Source organism: Diabrotica virgifera, chromosome 7 (assembly GCF_917563875.1).
Source record: "Diabrotica virgifera virgifera chromosome 7, PGI_DIABVI_V3a".
NCBI classification, from domain to species: Eukaryota; Metazoa; Arthropoda; class Insecta; order Coleoptera; family Chrysomelidae; genus Diabrotica; species Diabrotica virgifera.
Window position 1 is genome coordinate 168,310,644 of NC_065449.1, and position 26,112 is coordinate 168,336,755.

Consider the following 26,112-nt stretch of genomic DNA (forward strand, 5'->3'; position numbering starts at 1 on the left):
ACCTTCCGCGCTTTCCGACGACAAGATCTCATGGGCTGGTTTGCGGCATCCAGTGGCGTGCGGTCCATGGAAGCGGGGGAAGCGCCGCTTCCCTATTTATTTTTCGATATAAGAAAATCTATTATTAATTAATATTAAATAATAAATTTTTTCCCTAATCCAAATAATCTACATAATTATTACTTAGCCAATAGGCACTGAAAAATATTAAAAATTAATCGCGTACGAACGAACTCAATATGCACACAATTCAACTATTTTGGTCCAATCCTGGCAGAAGCGCATCTCAAAATCGACGCTTGTTATGCAGTTGTCCCTTTTAAAATTGGTCAGGGTTCAATGACCGCACCCTAAAGTCGCGCGAATTTTGGTATGCCATGGAAGCGCTCGTTTATATCGCCTTCCCGAAAGTGAGATGCTCCGACTGTTACTACTGCTAAGGGGTGCTTAGGTATTACATACATTCGCTTAAAGAATATTTAGATTTAAATTTTTTGCAGAGATATTTCCTTTGACTGATCTTTTATTTGACATTTTACAGAAATCAAATGGTATTGCATTTTGTATAAGACAAATTGATGACTTTATTAATACGATAATTAAAAAAACGAGAGGTTTAAACAAGTCGCTGTGTGAAGTGGTCAAGTTGTGTGAATTAGTACTACTAACTATCCCAGCCACAAGTGCATCAGTTGAACGAAGTTTTGCAGTATTAAGATGCATTAAAGTTTCAAATTAAGAGTTTAAAAGAAATTCAACAAGCGAAGACAGACTTTGAAAGTTAGCCCTATTATCCATTGAAAAAGACTGCATTCAACAATTATCAGAAGTTGATAGGAGAATAGACCGCGAGTATAAATAAGCGTCATTTTAGTGAAAGATGTGTGTTGTGGAAAATGCCTCGGAGTATATTTTTTTTAAATAGGATTCTTCTTTACAAAACCAACCCCGACGCGAGGACTCAAGGCCCGAGCTAGCAATACAGATCAATGATAGGTCACTAGTCACTAGAAATAGCGGGAATAGAGTGCCTCGCGCATTCACGCGTCGCGGATTTAGTGTGTGAGTCCTTGTACGCAGGACGTCTCACATAATTAAGTACTTTGCTGATAGAGAGCCCCCGCGCATCAGAGTGTTATCAGGTGGAAAGTCGCTCTACCCTCGACCCTTAAGAAAATATTTTTATATCCTTATTGAATCGCTTCCCCTTTCGAAAAAGTCACCGCACGCCACTGGCGGCATCTCTTTCTAACACATTGTATCGAGAAACTAATATGACATTAGTGAACTAATATGACATGAGATAGGCACGAAAGGGGAGCACTACTGTCGCAGCTTTACTATGCGTAAGAGTGAAACAGCACTAAGCCAAATAAAAAAGATGGTGTCGTCACTTCGCTCTGAATGACACTCTCTCTATGATAATATATAACTCTATGGTCTAATCAATCACTGTCAGTCAACTGCTCGCATCACTCGAAAATGGTTCGGTGGTACCGTACCATGACCAAAATTTATATGTTTGCAAACGTCTAAGTGGTTGTTCTTACTGTTTTATTATCTTAAATCAAAATCCAGTATTCCAAGAAAAGTAATCTTTCATCATCCGGAGTTGAACAGCTGACCAATGTTCTTAATATGCAAACACGTACAACCCGAAGTAGCCACTACTTTTTTTATATACCTACTTTGACGTAAGTTAAAAAATTTTGTATTTAGACATCTTTTTACTCATTAGTTTAACTATTTATTGCAGCAGTAGCTCTGATGATGACACATTTGTCGAAACCGCTTAGCTAAGGAAATTAAATATATTTACACACTTTAATATACTTCTTTAACTTTTTTCGTCATCGATTTAGGCGTAATGATGTCATCGATGATTTTTTTAAATGGGTATAGGGGTCGTGTGGCAGCTCACTTGAAAGGTGATTTAATTCTCTATTCAGTAATAAACATCAATATCATTATTTATACAGGGTGGCCAAAAATAATTTTTGGAATTAAAATAATTAACGCAAAAAGCAAAATGTATGTAATTTATTTAACTCAAAATATATTTTACTGATGCCACATATAATAAAAAAAAATAATGTGTGTGTACATTGTACGCACCTAAGAAGTTATACTTCTATTATAATATAATTTCAACGAAATAAATATACCTACTTAACAGTTACAATACAAAAAATTAACCATAATTAACAAAAATGAACCAAAACTTAACAATGCCAAATATTAAAAAAAAGAAAAAAAATATGAATCGTCCGGGATTTGAACCCTCAACCTCGCGATTTTTTTATCTCTGGTCCAATGCCCTACCAATAAGGCCATCAAGCCGTATGCTAGTTACCTTTCAGATATACATAATTATACATCACGGTGACAAGTGAAATATAAAAATTGATGTTTTATTATTTTACGCCCAAGAAAGACAAATCCAAAGACAGAAAATTATAATAAAAAACCTTTTAAACCACCTTTTTCAAATTGCGCAAGTTGTATTATTAATATTAATGTTAATAAATGAAATTTTTTTTATTATAGGTTATTCACTACATGCAATCAATAAACAAAAAAATTATAAGCATGTTAGTTGTTTGTTCAAAGGGGTGTAAGTATAAATTTGGATTTGTTATCCAATGATAACAAAGACTCCACTAGCCTCTTAAATTATTGAACTGTGCCTTGAAAGGGTAAGTAGTTCACTGCACTGCACTGCACGACACTTCACTTCACTGCTGCTTAGAACCTATGTGGTAGCTCCAGTGGTTTGTGCCTCCTCAGTCTCCGAGTCTGCTCACTATTGTCCAGCAGGTTTAGTGCAAGATTATTAGGGTGGTTTTCTAATTTTACCAAATAGCGGCTGCTGTATTCACTCACTGTCTCCTTTACTGTGGCTACTTGAAGATCGTCTCTGATTTCTCTGTTAGGTATAAACCAAGGTGCATTTGTTATCGTCCGTAGTACCTTCCACTGAAAGCGTTCCAATATCTCTATGTTTGAGTTTGCAGCCGTACCCCATAGTTGTACACCATAATATGTCCATATTGGTTTTAAGGCTACTTTATACACCAATAATTTGTTTTTTAAACTAAGCTTTGACTGTCTTCCCAATAGCCAGTAATATTTGCTGAGTTTTAAGCCAAGTTGTTTTCGTTTGTTAAAAATGAGCTTTCTCCAGGTCAGTCCTTTATCCAAGTGCATCCCTAAATACTTAACGCTGTCAGATTGAGGCAGATCTTGTCCATTTAGTGTAACAGGTGGCACTGTACCTCTGCATTTGGTAAATGTAACCTGCACTGATTTTACTTCATTGACTTTGATTCTCCAGTTCCTTGTCCAGTCCTGTATTTTCACTAGATGTTTTTGGAGAATCCTTGCGGCTATGACTGGGTCTTTGTGTTTGACCATTATCGCTTTATCATCTGCAAAGGAAGCTGTGATTGTTTGGTTGCTTACTGGAAGATCAGCTGTGTACATAAGATAGAGAAGTGGACCAAGAACACTGCCCTGTGGTACCCCTGCCTTTATCAATGTGATTTCTGATGTTGTCTGTCCATACCTTACAGTAAAATATCTTTCTTTTAGGTAGGATTCCATAATAATGTACAGTGTGTGGGGGAGTGATTTTTTTAATTTAAATAGTAGTCCATTATGCCAAATCTTATCAAAAGCTTGACTCACATCTAAGAAAGCAGTAGTGCAGTAACTTTTTTGCTCAAATGCTTCATTTATTTCGTCCACTACTCTGTGGATCTGTTCAATTGTGCTATGATCCTTTCTGAATCCGAATTGGTGTTCAGGAATCAGGTGGTTTTCTTCTATTATGGGAGTCAGACGGGTTATGAGTAGCTTTTCTAGGAGTTTACCAAGAACTGGCAGCAGGCTGATTGGTCTGTATGATGTTACTTCATTTATTGGTTTTCCAGGTTTTGGAATAAGTATAAGCTCGGCAACTTTCCATTGGGCAGGGAAGTGTCCTAATCGTAGCACCGCGTTGAATATTGTTGTTACTAGCACAATCCCTTTTCTTGGGAGTTCTTTAATAAGACGGCCTTTGATCAGATCAAACCCTGGAGACTTATCTGGATTTAAGTTTCTTCTTATTGTCTCATGTACCTCTTTGACCTTGAAGAGTTTTGGAATTTGGGACATTTGATATGGAGCTTCAAGAGTTTCTTTGATTTTAGCTTCTATTTCAGGCGTATTTTGCGATGGAAGAGGTTGAAAGACTTCCTCCAGATATTCTCGGAAGGTATTTGCTTTTTCCTCGTCAGTGCGTGCCCATGTTCGGTCTCTTTTACGAATCGGAGGAATTTGTTCATTTTGTCTTTTTAAGTTCTTAACCGCTTTCCATAACGAATAGTCTGTATCTTCTGTACTTGTCAGATTTTCTAAGTATTCGTTAAATGATGCATTATTTATATTGTTAATAAGCTCTTTCAATTCTCTAGAAGCTTTGTCATAATTTATCCTGTTTGTCGGGTATCTATTGCGCTGCCAAATCCTTCGGAGTTTTCTTTTTTCAGCTATTTTCTTTTTTATTATTACTGGGCAGTGTTGTTTTTTTTTGTGATTTGATATTTCTGGTGTTGCATTTTTCGCAGCAGTGTGGATGATGTTTGTTAATTGATTTGCTGCAGTTTCAATTTCTGTTTTTGTTTTTAATGATATTTTTAAGTCAATTTCTGCATTAATTTGGTTTCTATATTGTTCCCAATTGGTATTCTTGTTGAACAGCATTACAGGAAGTTCTTTTTCTATAATTGTGGCACTAACTTGTGCTATTATTGGTGTGTGATCAGAATAAAGGTCTAGATTTGATTCTACATTTAGGTAACCAGCTCCTATGCCTTTAACTATGAAGAAATCAAGTAGGTCTGGTATTTTAGCTGGATCCTTAGGCCAGTACGTTGGAGTATTTGTGGATAGGTAACTCAATTGCAGTTCTTGGATGATGTTATATAGTACTCTACCTCTACCTGGCGCTGTTAGTCTTGAGCCCCATGCTATGTTTTTCGCATTGTAATCACCTCCTGCTAGGAACCTGTGACCTAAACACAAGAAGTATTCTTCCATCTCTTGTTTATTTGGTGGATAATTTGGTGGGAAGTATGCCGCTGATACTGTTAATGGACCTAGCCAATCTTCAATTACGATACTGGTTGCCTGTAGAAAGTTTTTACTGAATTTAGGTAACTCATAGTGTTTAATTTGGTGTCTAATGAGCACTGCCGTTCCTCCTCTGGCTATCCTGTCAGCTTCTGGATGTGTTGTGTGGTACATAATAAATGAAATATAAATATTTTGACGTTTCAGAATTTGACAGTTCACTTTTAACTGCAGTGCCTTAAAAATTTTAAAGGACTAGTGCCTTAAAGTAGCATTTTTAACGCTCCTATGGGGTCCTAAAAATTGCATTTTTAACACGTTTGTAGAAAAATATATTTAAAAATACTAATATATTCTTTCCAAACCTTTTCTGGACTGATACATACATAAATTAAAACATTTTGAAGTATAACTTCAAAAATATAATATGAAAACTATTTAAAAAGGCAGTATAACTATTAACTAACCTTTGTTGTTTCTCTTCCCACAAATTTTAAAACGCAACAACCATACATAACCAAACCGTCAACCGTCCAAACCACAGCTGCGCTACAAACCGACAGCAGGTATTTTGTGTTAAATAAATTACATGTATTATATTTTTGCGACAATTAATTTAATTCAAAAATTATTTTTTTTGGCCACCCGGTTTAACAAATGATGATAATGTTTCAGAAACATTTTTTTTATTAAATGTGGCATCAGTAAAATGTATTTTGAGTCAAATAAATTACATACATTCTTCTTTTTGCTTCAATTATTTTTGTTCCAAAAATTATTTTTTGAGCACCCTGTATAAATAGTGATATTGCTGTTTATATTACTGAACAGAGAATTGAATCACCTTTCAGCTACCATACGATCCCTATTCCCATTTAAAAAATCATCGATGAGGTCATTATGCCCAAATCGATGACGTCACTATTATGTACTATACGTCAAAAAATCATAATTTAAAAATAAAAATAGACTTTTCAGAGCTCTAACTCTGAAAATAATTAGGTCATGACATAATAGACCGTTTCCACACTTTAAGAATGCACTGTATAAATAATGTAATACATTATATTATAGGGTGTCCCAAAAGTAGCGGAACGGTCGAATATTTCGCGAACTAAACATCGGATCAAAAAACTGAAAAATACGTGTTCAATCATTTTCAAAAATCTATCCAATGACACCAAACACCAATCCCCACTACACTCCTGGAGGTGGGGTGGGGGTAACTTTAAAATCTCAAATGGAAACCCCCAGTTTTTCTTGCAAATTTGGATTCTTTACGTAAAAGTAGGCAACTTTTATCCAAGACATTTTTTCGAACTATGGATAGATGGCGCTATAATTGGGAAAAACCATTTATCCTGATACCATAGGTAAATCATAGAAACGGTCTAATATTTCTCGAAATACACTTCCAAATGAGAAACCAAAAAACAGATTTTTAATCTTTTTCGAAAACCTATCGAATAAAACCAAACATGACCCTTCAACTCATCCCCTGGAGGTGGGGTGGGGGTAACTTTAAAATCTTAAATAGCAACCCCCACTTTTTATTGCAGACTCGGATTCGCCATAAAAAATTTAGCAACATTTATTCGAAACATTTTTAAAATTTCTGATAGATGGCGCTAATAAATCGTATTTTTTCAGTTAAAGCGCCATCTATTAACAATTCTAAAAAATGTTTCGAATAAATGTTGCTTAATTTTTCGTAACGGATCCGAATCTGTAATAAAAAGTGGGGGTTGCTGTTTAAGATTTTAAAGTTACCCCCAGGGAGTGGGTTGGAGGGTCACGTTTGGTGTTATTCCAAAGGTTTTCGAAAAAGATTAAAAATCTGGGGGTGTAGTGGGGGTTGGTGTTTGATGTCGTTGGATAGATTTTTGAAATTGATTGAACACCTATTTTTCAGTTTTTCGATCCGATGTTTAGTTCACGAAATATTCGACCGTTCCACTACTTTTGGGACACCTTGTATAATAATAGTCCCCGTTGTATACCGCTTTAGTTGCTTAGGGATTATAGCAGGGTAGTCTGTTATATCTAGGGCGTACGGTATAGAATGAAGATAACAGTGCCAGTGCTACGCTTCAACCACCTATTATTACCTCTGGTTTTACCCAAGGTACTCATTTTATTCAGGCTGAGTCGACCTGGGTCTTATAGACATTTTTAAAAATGTCTAGTTGTTCTTGCCGGCGCTAGGATTTGAACCCCGGCCTACCAGCATTCGAGTCAAGCACACTACTGCCTAAGCTACGCTGGCCCTATTATGTAATATAATTTAATTTATTTATTTTGTTCTAATGTTAATATTACACACTAACCGGCACAAAATTCCGACAAAAAAATTTTTTGGGGAAAAGTTTGACAAATTATCACTTTATTATTTGTACTCCGATTTTCAAGATACAAGGTACGTGTATTGATATCGTTTGTTATTATTACGGTAACAAAAAAATTTTCTTACGTGGCATTATACGGGGGTGAATGCAAGCGTGGTACTTTCTTCTAATTTAAAAAAATTCCGTGGAAAAATTAAAGAGTTCGTTTTGTTTCATTTTATTTCGGAGGCATCACTACAATTTCATTTTTTGAATTATCCGAATATCTCCTTTCTTGCAAGAGCTGTACAACTTTTTGTAAATTAAGACACTGATTTACTCATAAATATAAATATATTAAATAAAGGTTGGATTGATAAGATTCGAATGGCCCGCATGTATCCCAGATCTCAATCCTATTGAGCATTTTGGTATGAGTTAAAAATAGCTATTTTCCGTCATCTTAGGCCTCCAGAAAATTTATTATAGTGATGGCCCTGGTAGAGGAATGTCGGACTATTTCCCAGAAAAGAATAACACATCTTTATTCGATGCCAAATATATTGTGAGAAGTCGCTGCTGCGAGAGGTGAACATAACTGCTATTGAATAATTTTTTAATTTTATTTTGTGTTGTTAATTTTATTGTGTTTTATATTTCTAAGTAAATAAATTTTCAAGACAGTGTTTTTATTTACAGCTTTTACAAGAAAAGGGATATTCAGATAATTCAAAAAAGAAAATCTTAAAGATACCTCCAGGATAACACCAAAGAAGTATGAAACAAAATGAACACTCCAATTTTTCCACAGAATTTTTTTAAAGTTTGAAGGATATACAAAGTTTCCATTCACCCCCGTATAATGCCATCTAAACAAAATTTTTTGTTACTGGAATTATAAAACATGACGTCAATACATGTACACGTACAGGGTTATTCACTATATTTTGACCCCCCTGTAAACTGCTTTATTTACAGAATTAGAAAAAAATTTTTAATACAAAAGGTATTCGATTTTTAATTATGATTTTTTGACATATATATATATCATACTAGTGACGTCATCCATCTGGGCGTGATGACGTAATCGACTATTTTTTAAATGGGAGTAGGGGTCGAGTGCTAGCTCATTTGAAAGGTTATTCAATTCCCTATTCAGTATTATTATTCAATAATTTTTTTAAATTAAATTAATTGACACAAAAAGTAGAATGTATGTAAATTATTTAATTCAAAATACATTATACTCCTGTCAGAAAACAGGAATAAATATTTATTGAACAAATAAACATTACTTGTCACTTAAATTCAATGTTCAAGCTGCCTCCCATTTACCTCTTGGAAGTTTGAACATTGAATTTAAGCAAAAATCAATGTGTATTTTTGCAATAAACTTTTATTTCTGTTTTCTAACAGCAGTAAAATGTATTTTAAATTAAATAAATTACATACATTCTTCTTTTTGTGTAAATTAATTTAATTACAATTTTTGGACACCCCATATAAATAATTATCTTAGTGTTTATATTGCTGAATAGAGAATTGAATTACCTTTTAAATGAGCTAGCACAAGACCCCTATTCTAATTTAAAAAAATAGTCGATTACGTCATCACGTCCAGATGGATGACGTTATTAGTATGTTAGATATGCAGGGATCTTGAGAAATGGTGGCATGTATCTTAGCTTGTATTATATATCCCTCCCAGATCAGAAAACAGTTCTACACCTTTGTCACCCACACAGTGATTTTTATGGTACTTCCACATACTATAACAACGTCCAATTATTCTAATATAATTGATAACTTTTAAATAAACACACAACTGCTTTTCTAAGCCCTAGATATCACATATAAAGGGTTTGATAACGTTTATTAAGTTGTCTGTATTATGTGTAATGTGGTTTGCCTACTTCCTCCATTACAATATTTTAACATTTACATCAAGTCTATTTCCATTTTTACAGACTATCTACCACAGTGGGAACGACTGTTTTTATTGTTATTAATTTAACAAATTTTACAATAAATGCCACAAAACAACAGGGAAATTATAACTTCCTGTGGAACTGTCATTCTTGTCATGTCACCATTCAGAATTTCCGTTATCAAAATCACTTGCTTCCATACCGTCATGATCATAGAGTTATATATTAGCATAGAGAGAGTGTCATTCAGAGCGAAGTGACGACACCATCTTTTTTATTTGGATTAGTGCTGTTTCACTCTTACGCATAGTAAAGCTGCTACAGTTGTCCTCCTCTTCCGTGCCTATATTCACACTGAATGTCATCATAGATTTTCGATACAATGTGTTAGAAAGAGATGCCGCAAACCAGTCCATGAGATCTTGTCGTCAGGAAGCGCGGAAGGTAGGCTCCCTCTATGTTAATATATACCTCTATGGTCATGATGTGAACTTGTCAGATAGAGCTCATTGGTACCTCGGGCGAAAAACATTGGATATCTTAATCATCCATGTTATAATTCACATCTTAGTCATATGTTCCGATGACGGATCAATTGTAAAGGGTTTTTACCCTGTTATTTTTACTTTGGTGGCTTGCATGTAGATTCTAAGTGAGTATAACCTATAAAAAAAATTTTTAACCTTAGTCAACATTTCAAATACTTTGCATCATTTTATCTGGTTGTACACATTTTAGGATTGCACTGATGATGATCGGTCAACCGATTGAAAACTAGTTCTGTCTTTGATGTAGCCCTGTATAGGGATTTTAATAAATATACCTTTTATAAAGGATTTTATGTTTTTGTAATGGTACACAGCCAACTACAGGAAATTTTTCCTCGTGGAGTTATATATTATGTCAAAAGATTATATTTTAAAAATCGAATAACTTTTGTATTTACCATTTTTTCCTAATTCTGTAAATAAAGCAGTTTTAAAGCAGGTCAAAATATAGTGAATAACCCTGTACCTACAAACTGATGTAAGAATCTTGAAAATCGGAGTAGGTACAAATAATAAAGTTATAAATTGTCAAACTTAATCAAAAATTTTGGGTGGCGGTATTTTGTGCCGGTGAATGTCTGAAATCAAAACTATTACCTATTTCAAATAAACTATTTCAAAAATAATTACTTCAACAGCGTTTTTTGCCCAAGTTAACAGTTATAAATATCATTATATTACTAACACTCTTGACAAATAATATATTAGTGATGAAAAATTGTGTACTTAAAAAAATAGTGCAAATTTTCGATACGAATATTTTGGTACCAAAGTTGTATCCGGTATCATCAGATTTACGGTTTTATCGAAAACTAAAGCACTTGCTTTATGCATTCGCATAATACATATGACCACAGCCACGCGGAACATTAATTTGAAATAATTACAAAATAAACTTACACTGAACTAACAAACTTCGATTGTATGATGGTATCATTTATTTAAAGAACACTTACACCAACACATAAATACATCTTTTAATAAATACAGGGTGAGTCATGAGGAACTGTACATACTCCTACCTCGTATAGAGGCTCCTATGGGGAATAACAAATGACCATTAAAAAGTGTCTGCTCCCCTTGTTTAATAATATACAGGGCGAGTTTCGCATTTTGACAGAAATTTATATTCGTCATAATTTTTGAACGGTCAGATCGATGTGTCTCTTATTTTGGTCAATCGTTACACTATTACCACCTAATCCACTGATTTATTCAAACTAAAAAAAATCAGGTCCGGCTTTAAAAAATTAGTTCGTTTGGGTCTTAGAAAAAATTTCACCCTGTATATGCTTTTTGAAAACTCTAATAAGAATTTTACAAATAAGACAAATAGGCAATTACAATGGCATATTTATTTTTTTCCCACACAATTACTTAATTTTTTATAAAAAAAATGAAATTTGAATATGAATTAAAAGTTTGGTAAAGTAAACCATAGATTTAAAAAAAATACCTTTTATTACAAAAATTAATTTTTTTTAACAAATATTTGATTTATGTTACCAGCCAATCAACTAATTTATTCAAACTAGAAAAAAATCAGGTCCGGCTTTAAAAAATTAGTTCGTTTGGGTCTTAGAAAAAATTTCACCCTGTTTACGCTTTTTGAAAACTCTAATATGAATTTTACAAATTAGACAAATAAGCAATTAAAATGGCATATTTATTTTTTCCCCAGATGATTACTTAATTTTTTATAAAAAAATCAAATTTGACTATGAATAATAATTAAAAGTTTGGTAAAGTGAAACATAGATTTAAAAAAATTACTTTTATTACAAAAATTAATTTTTATAAACAAATATTTAATTTATGTTTTCACCCAATCAACTGATTTATTCAAACTAGAAAAAAATCAGGCCCGGATTTAAAAAATTATTTCGTTTTGGTCTCAAAAAAATTTAGTGAATTTTAACCTAAAAATGAAAAAAAAAAAGATGAAATCACGGTTTAACTCGCTACAACGTTCCATTTAAAAAAAAAATTTCTGAAATTTTTGCAGCACATATCTCTTACCATTGTAAAGACTATGACAATTGTTGTAGACTTTCAGTCTTCTTCTCGTAAAAGTTATGAATTTTTAAAAATAAAAGGTGCAGATTCGTGAATTGCAAAGTTAAATCGCAAAAATTAAGTGAAAAAATTTAAGATTTATCTATTTCATGACGTCTATGTTAAACTATAGAATCCAAAGAGAAGTGTTATGGGGAGTTTTAGATCTAGTCGTGTTATGGAAAAAAAAATGGTGAAACTTTTAATTTTAAGAAAAACGTTGTTTAATTTTTTTTATTTTTATGGTAAAATTGCGATTTTGATAAATTTGATTTTTTATTAAAAATTAAGTAATCGTGTGGGGAAAAATAAATAAGCCATTTTAATTGCCTATTTATCTAATTTGTAAAATTCATATTAGAGTTTTCAAAAAGCGTATAAAGGGTGAAATTTTTTCTAAGACCCAAACGAACTAATTTTTTAAAGCCGGTCCTGCTTTTTTTCTAGTTTGAATAAATCAGTTGTTTGGGTGGTAACATAAATCAAATATTTGTTTAAAAAATTAATTTTTGTAATAAAAGTTAATTTTTCTTAAATCTATGGTTCTTTTTACCAAATTTTTAATTCAGTCAAATTTGATTTTTTTATAAAAAATTAAGTAATCGTGTGGGGAAAAAATAAATATGTCATTTTACTTGCCTATTTGTCTTATTTGTAAAATTAATATTAGAGTTCTCAAAAAGCGTATACATGGTGAAATTTTTTCTAAGACCATAACGAACTAATTTTTTAAAGCCGGACCTGATTTTTTTCTAGTTTGAATAAATCAGTAGATTAGGTGGTAATAGTGTAACGATTGACCAAAATAAGAGACACATCGATCTGACCGTTCAAAAATTATGACGAATATAAATTTCTGCCAAAATGCGAAACTCGCCCTGTATATTATTAAACAATGGGAGCAGACACTTTTTAATGGTCATTTGTTATTCCCCATAGGGGACTCTATACGCGGTAGGAGTATGTACAGTTCCTCATGACTCACCCTGTATATGTAGATAAATTTTTTTCTACAGCTGTGTTAAAAATGCAATTTTTAGCACTCCATACGAGCGTTAAAAATGCTACTTTAAGGCACTAGTGCTTTAAAATATTTTGAAGTCACTGCAGTTCGTATTGACAGTATATGCAATTTTGATGTAATGTCCAAACAATATAAAAATGAAATATCAGTCAAGTTCAAGTAAAAGTTTTTGCAGATATTGTCCTGTAATTACGTTTGTAGAAAAAATATTGTATGATATGCGTGTTAAAAAGTACCTTTTTAAGGCACTCATGTGAAACTTTCACATGCGTGCCTTAAACGTGTACTTTTAACACTCATATCATAAATAACTATTAAAACCGTTACATATTAAAATTGTATATAAATATGACTTTCACTCTTGGTCTACTGCACAAACAAAATAGCAACCATAGATTTGTTGGCTGTCTCTCGCCACTTATCTCACCACACTCAATAATTTTCCCTACACTTGTTAACCTTTACAACATTCTCAGTCTACTCCACCATACCCCATTGGCATAATTTGAGCCAGAAATCATAATATTGAATACTCAAGAAGGAGCCTTTTGTAGCGGAATCATTTAGTGACTTGTACCCGTTGACCTGAAGATGCTCTGCATACTGTAGAGAGCGAAACCGGTCGTTGGAAGTTACAATAAATTATTGAGAGTACGTCTGTCTTTTCTCTCTCTCTCTCTCTTGTCGGTTCCCCATTACTGAGGATCGTGAGTTCTTCCAATATTCGTAACAGTGTTTCTCAATTGATCTTTATCTTCAGCTGCTCTAAGAGCTTCGCAGAATAAGTTTCCACCTGAATTATTTATTTGGTTGGACCATCTAGTTGGTGATCGTCCTTTTGATCTTCCCCCCGGAACGTTTCCAGAAACAAATAATATCTCCAAACTGTCGTCAACTCTGCGAACCACGTGACCAAAGAATTGCAGAATTCGTTGCACACATATTGTAGACAGCCTTTTTTTAATATTGAGTTGGTTTAGAAAGGAAACGTTTGTCCTATAAGCTGTCCAAGGTATGCGCAATGAGCAGCATTCTTCTCCAGTACCACATCTCAACCACTTCTCTTCGCATGCGCGAAGAGTCCAAGTCTTTGTTCCGTAAAGAAATATTGAGAATACAAGGGCATTCACCAGTCTTATCTTAATATTTTGAGAGATAGATGTGTCTTTTCAAACTTTAGTTAGGCGTTTCATCGCATTGTTTGCCATACCAATACGTCTCCGAACTTCGTCAGTCTTTTCCTTCATTCATCATTTTATTTAAAAAAAAAATTAAATTCATCCTAATGAATTACCTACAATTATTTATTCAAAACGTTTTCAGTCCAGTCAGACCATCATCAGTAACACCTAGGAGCAAGTATTTTCACATTTAAATGACAAAAGCATATAAACTATTGATTGTTAGACCAAGCATTTGGTAAATACTTATATTCTATTTCTTGTTGAAACTAACCCATGTTTTGGTTAATAAAATCTTTAAGTTGCATGTTTATAATAGTAAGTTCAGGCTGTCAGAGCAACAGTGACCTAACCCACAACTCCCAATTTTACCAAAATGCTTTTATTACATTTAAGTTATTTAAGTAATTTTCGGATGCAGAGTGACTAAGTCATTGGTGGCTTAAGCCACTCTGCATCCAAAATTACTTAAATAAGGGATGACATTCAGTGATTCTCAACCTGTGGGGCGCGCCCCCCTAGGGGGGCGCGCTTTGCGTAATGGGGGGCCGTGAACATATCAAAGAAAAAATACCAACAATATTGACTAATTTACTAAAATCAAAGCAAAACAAAATTCTGACAAAATTAAAAATAAAATACACATGAACACTGATAAGGAGCTATAGTTATAAAGAGCACTGAATACTAAATTAATTATCAACAAGTTTAACGTAAATTATAGAATTCCTTGGGCCTGTTTTGCAGAGCAATCGAAACAGGGTGTAATATAAGAAATAGACGCTCTCAGTTCTTTTTCTATATATAGCTGTGAGCTATATTTGATCTTCAAAGCAGCCATCGCGGAAAATCCTGTTTCGCAAAGGTAGGATATTGAAAACGGTATTACGGAACGCTTTCGTTTTCAGTGCAGAAAACATCATACAGTTTTTTGTTAAAATACTCAAGGTACAATTATTATTGCATAAATAGAATGTTATTGTACCAGGGGGGGGGGCGCGGTGAAAATAATTATGGAAAATTGGGTCGCAAATGATTAAAGGTTGAGAAACGCTGCTTTAATGTAATAAAAGCGATTTAGTAAAATTGTGGGTTATGAGTTAGGCCACTATTGCTCTGATAATCTCAATTATAAATTGGTATGAGAATAGGTTGATGTTAAAAGGTTCACTTTAAGGGGGGAACATAAATTTCCCTGCTCTAAGGGGGGTGGTTCGCCCGGAGAGTAATACGGACCAACTGATTTAATCAGAAAGTGAAAAGTAAAAGTGACAAGATTGATGAGATAGATGACAGTGAATTTTTAGCCAAGACTCAGAAATTGTATTAAAAATCTATAAATTTTGGGGAATGTTAAAATCAAATATAGGCAACCAAATAACACATTGCGTCTTAGCCAAAAAAACTCTCTTCTGTCTCGTCTAGCTTGTCACTTTTGTTATAAGTTTCTGATCAAATCAGTTGGTCTGTATCACTCGCAGAGCTAAGTGCCCTTTTTTTTTCGAGCATATACATATTATATCTAATAATTATGAGTCTCCCGTTTGATACTGTTAAAGCGGCTTTGAGATTATAGCCGGGTAGTCTGCTATCCCTAGGGCCTACGGTATAAAAAAGGTAAACGGGCAAGTGCTACGCTTCAACCGCCTGTTATTGCCCCTGGTTTTACCCAAGGTACTTATTTTGTTTAGGTGCTTAGGGCCATTTGTTGACCTGGGGCTTATATAATAGACATTTTTCAAATTTCTAGATGTTCTCGCCGGCACTGGAACCCGGCTTACCTGCGTGGAAGTCAGACATCTACAGCCTGAGCTATCCAGGCCCTCTTAAAATCTATGTTCTCTTAAAAGGAAATATTTCAAAATCGACAAATTTCACAAAAATGACTAGTGTTAAATTATATTAATTTTATAATTTACTGCATATTGTAAACATATAACTTAAAGGTTTAACGAAAATGTGGGCTAGTTTCAATTACAAATAAAGTAGTTGCCACATATAGTCCAAAAGTAAAATGTTACCCTTTTTTAGTAATTTTAACTTGAAAATACTTGCTTCTAGGTTTCACTGATGATGGCCTTACTAGAGTGAAAACGGTCTGTAATCTGTTTATATGTTGTAATCCATTTAGGTAAATTAAAATTTTTTAAAATACATTTTACAATAATACATATGAAGTTCTTGAAGTTATACTTCTTTAGGCGCGTTGGGAGTAAATTTATATGTGCGCGAATTCATCAAAAGTCTTGGTTCTGAGCGCAGCTCAAACGTTATACGGGCTCCGATTGGGTAATTACAATGACCTGTCAACAAGTGTTCAATATGTCGGTTATGGGTAAACAAATGTTGTGTATATTAATTTTTAATTGTTGTGAGGACAGAGAAAAAAGCAAGTTTATAATTGTAGTGACTTTTTAAATAGTTTTTAAAAGCAACAGGTACGTAATTATTGTAAATATTTCAGTATTGTAATAAAAAGTTACATAGGTACTTACCTATTTGGAAAATGTATGTACCTATCTAGTAGGTAATGCTTTGATTTACATAAATTGATTACCAACAAAATTTCTACCCATCTTTATCTAATATATTGTTTTCCTACTCTATGTTTTGTTGTATTTTAATATTTTAATTTCACAAAAATCAAACTAATTTCATTAAATTCAGAACTGCCAAACAGTTAAACGTTCAGTTGGCCTATCTTAGCACATGGCAGGTACGTGTAAGTGGCTAAATGAGTAGAGGCTTCGACTTCAAATCCTAAGTACCCGAATACACGCGGGTTCGAATCCCAATGCAAGTTTTATTTTTTTATTTTTTAAATACATTTTATGATTGTAAGTATATTTGTTATATTATTTTTTTTTTCAGAAAATGCGTATTTAGTTAGAACTTTTGCCAACAATTATTGTTCAAAAATCATTTCTATGTGGCATTTTTCAATGTGTTTGTGTTTCATTCTTTTATTTTTTTTTATTTTTGGTACTGTTTTAATAAAATTTTTTGGAAAGTAGTACGTATTAAAATTAGTTTAATATTTAAATAAAATATAAATAAACTGTTTAAAGTACATATTAATTTCTAATCATATAATAGAAGTATAAGTTACGTGCGTACAAAGTACACACACATTATTTTACTTATATTTTTACTTTATACATATTTTTACTTATTTTTTATGTTTGTTTAATCTGTGTCATAGCCAACTACTAGGATTTTCAATTAGAAAATAATTATAAAAAATATTTTTATTTTTCGAATTCAACATTTCCTTCTGTAATCCAGACTACATGTTTTTCCATAGAATCTCGTTCAATTATACACAAATTTAGTGAAAACTATATTTTGTAAAACTCGAATTTAATTCTCAACGTGTATGAAATAATTTGAAAGTGAATTAGCAATTTAATATGCAGGGATTTGTAGAATCTTTGGAACGTAATCCTCATGTCCTACTTTCCGAGCCAGTTACGAAATTGGAGAACTTATATTGAAGCAATAAATCTAATTTGTCATTTAGGGAATTTCTGGCATTACACTTACGTTATATATTAAATTTACAACTTAATATGTGTACGATGTTTACATGTTTATGAAACTTCCAACCGAGATTTATATTACTATGAAATAAGGCCATCAATTATTTATTTTTATTTATGTAGGGAAGAATGTCAACTATAGGTTATTAGTGACTATTTATTTATTTTTACTTATTGTTTATACATATGACCTGGCCTCTAGTACTTAATCCAGGTCGTTTTTTCCTGATGGGATTACAGATATTTTTATATTTTTATATTTTTTACTAAATTACTAAATCTATTTTTACAATTTATTAATTAATTTGCCATAATCTATTAATTTTATGTTTTAAATTCCTTACAATTTTTAATTTTTTTTAACTTATTTTTCAATTTCTCTTATATTTTTTGACCTTTAGTAATTTATAATTTACTATATTTATTAATATATTTTACTAGCAACCTCTACCCAGACCGTGACGTGTAGCTCTTCATCCCTAGGCGGAGCCTGCTAGTATTTTATTTTTCTATAAATCTAAAAACTATAACATAATTAAAATTAATATTAATTTCAACAAATATACATTTAACAAATTTAAGTAAACAATATACATTTGTTAAAATATTTTTGGTACCATCAACTCCCTTCTAAGTTTTAAAGACAGTCTCTCTATTTTCAGAAGAGAGTTGGTAGTCTTTTTATTTTTTTTTAATTTAAATCAATTTAGTTTATTTTTAATTATATATTCAATTCAAGGATTCTCCAGTGAGTCTTAGGCCCTTAGCTAGTGACCCCTTGAACTGTTTATATTTCATTTATATACTTTATATATACATATATATATATATATATATATATATATATATATATATATATATATATATATATATATATATATATATATAATTTAATTTTCATTTTTATTTAGTTTTTAGCACATTTAATTCAGTGTTTTTAATAATTATATTATTTATTGAATTATTATTTTTATTTATTTATTTAATATTGAATTATTATTATTATAATTGTAAATATCTATTTTGGAATTTATATTTTATTTTATTTATTTTAACTTTATCTTACTCAACTTCATCTAGGTTGGATTATTTGTTGTCTTCTTCTATTATTATAGATTTCTTGTTGTTATTTAGATATTATTTCTGTTAGATTGTTTAATATTCCAAAATATTTTTCATTTTGTAATATATCTCTTATTTCAATTATTTCTAATCTTCTTCTCATTTCTCTATGTTGTTCGTTTTCTATAGTATTTTCACAATGTAACACTATAAATATGTTCTGGTGTACCTAGTTCTCGACATTGACAATATGCATCATCTTTTAAGTTAAATCTTTCCAAATATGTTGGGTACGGTCCATGTCCTGTTAAAAAGTGTACTAAACCTTGTTTTGGATTAAAATAATTTGGAATGTTTTCTAATATTGGTATAAAATTGTATAAATGTCTTGATTTTGTTGAATTTTCCCATTCATTTTTTCTTTTTCTACTTATTATTTCTTTTAATTCTCTTTCATTTCTTATTTCTAATCCTATTATTTGTAATATTATTTCATATTTTTCTTTTTTTAGCCAATAATTACATGCTCTTTTTTGTGTTTCTAAATGCATTGGCACTACTCCAGTTAAAACTGTGAGTGCCTGTGTTGCAGTTGTTCCAAATGCTCCCGTCATTCTTACAAGAAATCCTCTCTGAGCTCTATTTAATTTTCTGCATTTTTTTTATTGAAGTTATACTTCTTTAGGCGCGACTAAGAGTAAAATTTCATAATTCTGCGCGCATGCGCTCACAGACAGTATGGTAAACCTTAACCTTATACGGGATCTGATTGGGTGTTAAAATCATCTGTCAATAATTGTTCAATATGGAGATTTTGGATCAACAAATTAATGTTGTGTATATTAGTTTTTATTGTTGTGATGGCAGAGAAAAATGCAAGTTTATAATATTGTAGTGAATTTTTAAATAGTTTTTAAAAGCGACAGGTACGTAATAATTGTAAATGTTTCAGTATCCTAATAAAAAATTTCATAGGTAGGACCTATCTAATTGGAAAATTTAAAAAGAACCTACTAAAATAGTATGTAATGCTTTGATTTACATAATTTGATTACCATCAAAATTTCTATCAATATTCACCAAATATATTGTTTTCTTACTCTACGTTTTGCTGTATTTTAATATTTCTTTCAATTCTAAATAATTTCAATTCAAAATCAAAATAATTTGGTTAAATTCAGAACCGTCAAATGTTTAATCCATTTAGTTAGTTGATCTTCTCACATGATGACACATGGTCTCCGTAGGTAAAACTTTAAGGTGAATGAATTTCAATACTAACTGCGCTGATAAGCGGGTTCGCACCCCAATGGAAACTTTTATTTTTTTTTATTTTTTTTATACATTTTATGATTGTGAGTAATATATATAATTTTTTTTTTTCAGAAAATACGTATTTAGTTAAAATTTTTTCCTACATTTTTCAGAAATAATTTGTGGCATTTTTCAATATGTTTGTTTGTGTGTGTTTTATTCTTTTATTATTTTAATTTTTGGCACTGTTTTAATAAACTGTTTAAAGTATATTAATTTCGTTGAATTCATATAATAGAAGTATAAGTTCTTACGTGCGTACAAAGTACACACACATTCTTTTTTATTAATCTATGTGTCCATACACTTGAACCGTGTCCTACAATTGATGCACGTATTGTACTTAGGTATATTCTCATCTGTCGGAACGAAATTCTATATTCCTTCTATGCTAGACTAGCAATGGTATGCATGATCTTTGTTGCTTTTTCACAGACACAACTCATGTGTTTTGTAAATAATTTTTGTTCGTCTATTATAATACCTAAATATTTTGTTTCCATTTTTCTTTTTATTGTTTTCCCTCTAATTTTTACAATTGGATCTCTTTCTAAATTTCATTTTATTAAACTATATGTTGTTTTTGAATCTGATATTGTTAATTTTATCTTATTCATCCAATCATTTACTCTTATTAATACTTCATTTGATTTATTTTCTAATTCTCTTCTTGAGTTTGTATCTATGATCAACAACAAATCATCTGCATATGCTATGCTTCCAAGCACTTCAGGATCTATAGTCAATTGTTCCAACAGTTCCTCTAGCATTACATCCCAGAACATAGGTCCACATACTGATCCTTGTGGACATCCTTTTGTGACATATTTTGTCTTTTTTCCTGTTGGACAGCTTAGGCTTGCATATCGGTCTTGACAGTAGTTTCTGAGACTTCCGTACAGATTATTTGGACATCTCATTCTTCGAAGTTTTTCAAAGAATGACGGCCACCAAAGATTGTCAAAAGCCCCAGACACGTCTATAAAGATCATTAAAACATACTTTTTTATGCTTTCATTTACTATTTCAAACACTTTATTTATTGCATCTTCTGTTGATCTACCTTTCCTAAAACCATACTGGCCAGGATGTAATCCAATTTCTATTCTTATTTGATTTAATTTTTACACAGTAATTTTTCTTGTAATTTTCCCATTGTATTTAATAAACATACCGGTCTCTATGATTTCGGTAAGGCAGGATCTTTATCTTCCCCTTTATGTATTATTATAACTTCTGCTTGTTTAAAATTATTGGGAAACCTTCTTTGTCTAAGGCATTCATTATATAATGATGTCAGTACTGGAATTATTTGTTCCGATAATGCTTGAAGTATTTCAACATGAATATTATCCGGTCCAGGTGCTTTCTTTCTTTTCATTTCTCTCATACTTTCATATACTTCTTCTTCTGTGAATTCCTCTATTCATCTTTCTTCTTCTATTTGGTATTCTTGTATCATTTCTTCTCTTATATTTCTTTGTTCTAATGTTTCTCCTTCTAATTTATCTAGAGGTAATAATACATTAAGTAGTGTTTCAGCCGATTCTTCCCAATTTTCTGTTAATGTTCCATCTTCTTTTTTTAAAGTAGAAAGCATTGTCGGACATCTAATTTTTTTAGAAACTATTTTATATGGTATTCCCCACATATCTAATTCTAAGTGTCTTGATACGAAGGTTTCCCAACTTTTAGCTTTTGTTATTTTTATTTCTTGTTTATATTCTTGTTTTGGTCTTCTATACTCACCTAGAAATATTTGCCTCTCAAGATAGATACCACATCGTTGATGTCGCTTTCGCGCATATCTAACTCTGCTTATCATTCTTGTGAGGTTTTCCTTCCAGGCTGAGTTTTTTACTTTACTATTTTCTTTTATTTTTGGTATTGCTATATCCATTGCTTTTTTAATTTGTTTGGTTAATTCTTTTGTTGCAATATTTATATTACATCCCCTTTGTACCAGACAATGTGGTCGAAACTCAGACTTTAATAGTTCATAATTTGCTTTACCTATATTTTAAATTATATTTATTATATGAGGTTATTAGTGACTACATAAAGTATGTTTATATTTATATGTGACTACATAAAATAGTTTATACATGGGATTACCGATCAGCAACAATACAATATACACTTTGTCATTTGCAAACGACCAACTTGTACTAGCGCAAGACTACGATGATATAGAATATATGACAAGGAAATTAATAGAGGAGTACAAAAAAGGTGGTTTGGAAATAAACATAAAGAAGACCGAATATATGTGTATCGGTGGGACACAGCAGGACCTTACACTGGGGAATGGCGAAATTATTAAACATTGCGACGCATATAAATACCTTGGTATGACCATCACACAAGAAGGAAGCGTAGACCGGACGATAGAAGAAAGAAACAACCAGGGAAGAAAAGCAATTACCCTTCTCAATAGCATCCTCTGGGACCAGTCAATATCAAACAACAACAAACATAGAATATACAATACAATTGTTAAGAGTCTAATCACTTACAGCAGTGAAGTATGGCAAATAAAAGAAAGATACAAGAGAAAACTTGAAGCAACAGAAATGGATTTCTGGAGGCGCTCAGCAGGAAAATCAAGATTAGAAAGGGTAACCAACAACAGAATTAGGGAAATAATGAATGTGAAACACACAATAGTAGATGACATTAGTACCAAACAGCTTAGATGGTATGGACACGTACAAAGAATGTCCGAAGAACGACTCCCGAAACAAATCCTAACGTGGACCCCTCATGGTAGACGAAAAAGAGGAAGACCCCGCCTGAGTTGGAGAGAAGGCATAAATCGAGAAATGAGAGAAAGAGAATTGGATGAAGACCTTTGGATGGACCGAAGTGAATGGCGACTAGGCATCGGAAGATGTAGGAGAACGTTTTAAAACCGATATATATATATACATAAAATAGTTATACATTGTAATATATAGAGATTCTCTATCTGACACACATCACCTAGCATCTCCGCTAAATTGTTGAGTAAGCCATAATGAGAGGGATTTCTCTTGGGTCCGACCCTAGGGAACCTGGTATATGACGGAATTATGAACTGCAAATATGAAAGGGTACAAGCTCATTCGCATTCGTGAAAGACCACGCAGTGCTTTTAGTGGTAGGATGCGCCGGGAACCGAACGCAGAGAGTGCAGTGAAGAAATTAATGACACATTAGGTACTGAAACTTGCAGCAGAGAAAACCGAAGCCATCATTCTGAAGGGGAAAAGAAACAGGCAATGTGTGGAACTACAGTGTGCAGGAGCGTGCCTAGGACCCAAGAAGTACGTAAATTACCTGGAAGTATCTTTGAACTAGAAAGGGCTACGTTGGGGAGGGTTACGTCCAATATTGGGGGACCCAATCACAAAAGGAGAAGGGCTTTGCACGGTGTTGTGCAGTCGATCGTCCTCTATGCGGCACCAGTCTGGAGTGGAGCAGTAGAGACATAGGCCTACAGTAGGCTCATGACACGAGTGGACAGAAGAAGTCTGCTACGAGTGGCTTAGTCTGCAGGACTCTGTGTCTGCGACAGCCTTGTGGGCCATCACTGGATGTGTTCCGTTGCATGTGTTGACAGTGGAAAGAAGAAAGCTATATGAAAAAAGATACCTTGACCTTACTATGGCCGACATAAGTTAGAAGGGGAAAAGGTCAATTGAAAGATGGCAAGGAAAATGAAACAACACAGATAATGTGGTATGGTGGGCAAATATGCTGCTTTCGAAACCTAAGAGATTGGGTGGACTGTGGTCACAGGTGACTGGATTTTCTCCTAACGTTGGTGCTCACAGTACACGGGTATTTTAGGGCCTACATCTCTAGGTTTGGAAAGGCTGGCACTGACGAATGCCTATATTGCGGATACCCGGACACTGTGACACATACGATGTTAGAGTGCACAAGATGGATAGTAGAAAGGAAGAGAATTTAAACAGTCATGTGTGAAGTTTGTGACAGTGAGAGAAATAGTCTGAGAGATAGAAGCGGATTTTGCTCGTGATAAGTAATATGGAAAAACTATAGGGGGATATGTTGAATTAGTTGTGAACATAACTTTCCCCAACAGGCGGAAATCAGAGTGGAAGACGAGTGTAGTTATAGGGTGTAAAATTCGCGGTTTTTATAATATTTTTTGTGACGCTCATGACCGAGATAGTGTACCAAAATTTGGGAATAAGTAGGTCATGATGTAACTAAGTAAAATCTTCGGGGGCGAAACGCTGCGTTGGGGACAAATGAGTGGGGGCAGGGGTAAATATATCAATTATAAACGGTTTTATGTGACGTTCGTGATCGCGATAGTGCACCAAAATTTGGGAATAAGTAGACCATGAGATAACTAAGTAAAATCTCTAGGGGTGGAATGCTGCATGGCCGATAAAGGGATGGGGGAAGGGGTGAATATAAAAATTATAAGGGATTTATTGTGACGTTCCTGATCGAGATAGTGCACCAAAATTTGGGAAAAAGTAGGTCATGACGTAATTAAGTAGAATCTCCAGGGACGGATCGCTGCGTGGCCGACAAAAAGGTGGGGTCAGGGGTGAATATAAAAATTATAAGGGGTTTTTTGGGTCTGGGACGCTCGTCCCAGACCCAACGTTCCGCCCCTAGAGATTTTACTTAGTTGTATCATGATGTACTTATTCCCAAATATTGCTGCACTATCTCGATCACGAACGTCACAAAAAATACCTTATACTTTTTATATTCACCCCTGCCCCCGCCCCTTTGTCGGTCACGTAGCGTTCCGCCCCTGGAGATTTTACTTAGTTACGTCATGACCTACTTATTCCTAAACTTTGCTGCATTGTCTCGATCATAAGCGCCATAGAAAAAAAAAATAAAAGCACCGTGACTGATCCCATATAACTACCCTTGTCCCCCCACTCTGATTTCCGCCCGTTGGGGAAAGTCATGTACACAACTAATTTAAGTTATCCCCGCATAGTTTTTCCATATTGCTTATCAAGAGCAAAATCCGCTCCCAGCTCTTGGACTAAAATTATTGAGAGAATGATTTAAAATAAAGCAGAGTGGACTAGTTTAAAAACAACTATATCCGTTCAGTGATCAAGAAGAAAAAAGAGGAAGAAAGATAGCTATAGCAAAGACAAAGGTAAGAGGGAAAGTTATTGTAAGTTGAAGGCAAAGAGAATATGTTTTCATAAGAGGCGAATTAGTGAGTCAGATTGTGTGAGCCAGACTAGAGGCAAGGAGGAAATATCCGGCTGGGAGTGGTGTCGTTCTGGGAGCGACGAGGGCCTTTCACGTGCTCCTTAGAACGGAGTTACTCAAAACAAATCCAAATTCTGGGACCAAAAAAAAAGGGGGAAAGGGAAAGGCCTCCTTGCTGATAGTCTTTCAGTCTTTGTACTTTTATCCTGTACTAAGGTCAGTCAGGAAGCATCCTGGATTAAGATGACTTTTGACGATTCCAGACTCCTCTACCTAAAGATGAAATAGAGGCAATAATGAGACAGTCGATTAATATAAATATGCTCGATCCTTAAAGATGAGGTACAAGGTTTGCGTCAGTAAGGGCCACTGTTTTTGAAAAGTATGAATTTATTAGTCAATGAGTAGCCCTGAGGTATAAAACACAGTAAGCTTCATGAAATTGAAAATTTCACACCGTAAATTCGCGAAAAAAAATGCTTCTTTATCACCAATGAATTCACGCTGCCACCACAAAAATTTAACAGATCAACCTGAAAATTTTATCACCTGTTGTTCATGGTTAAGACGACATATTATAACAAAATAATGAATTTTAACACAAAATTATATTGACGTATTTTTACGAATTTTTACGTTTCTACTAAACGTAAATTTTTGAAACAACAAATATCTCCGAATCGTTGCTCCCACACTTGTTGCATGTGGCGACGTCGGTCCTATTTTGTACAAAATGCGAAATTTTCAATTGTGTAGTTTTCTTAAACACAGGACTCGTTAGCCTCGCCATTGGACTGTCGAGGACGAGTCGTCATTGTAG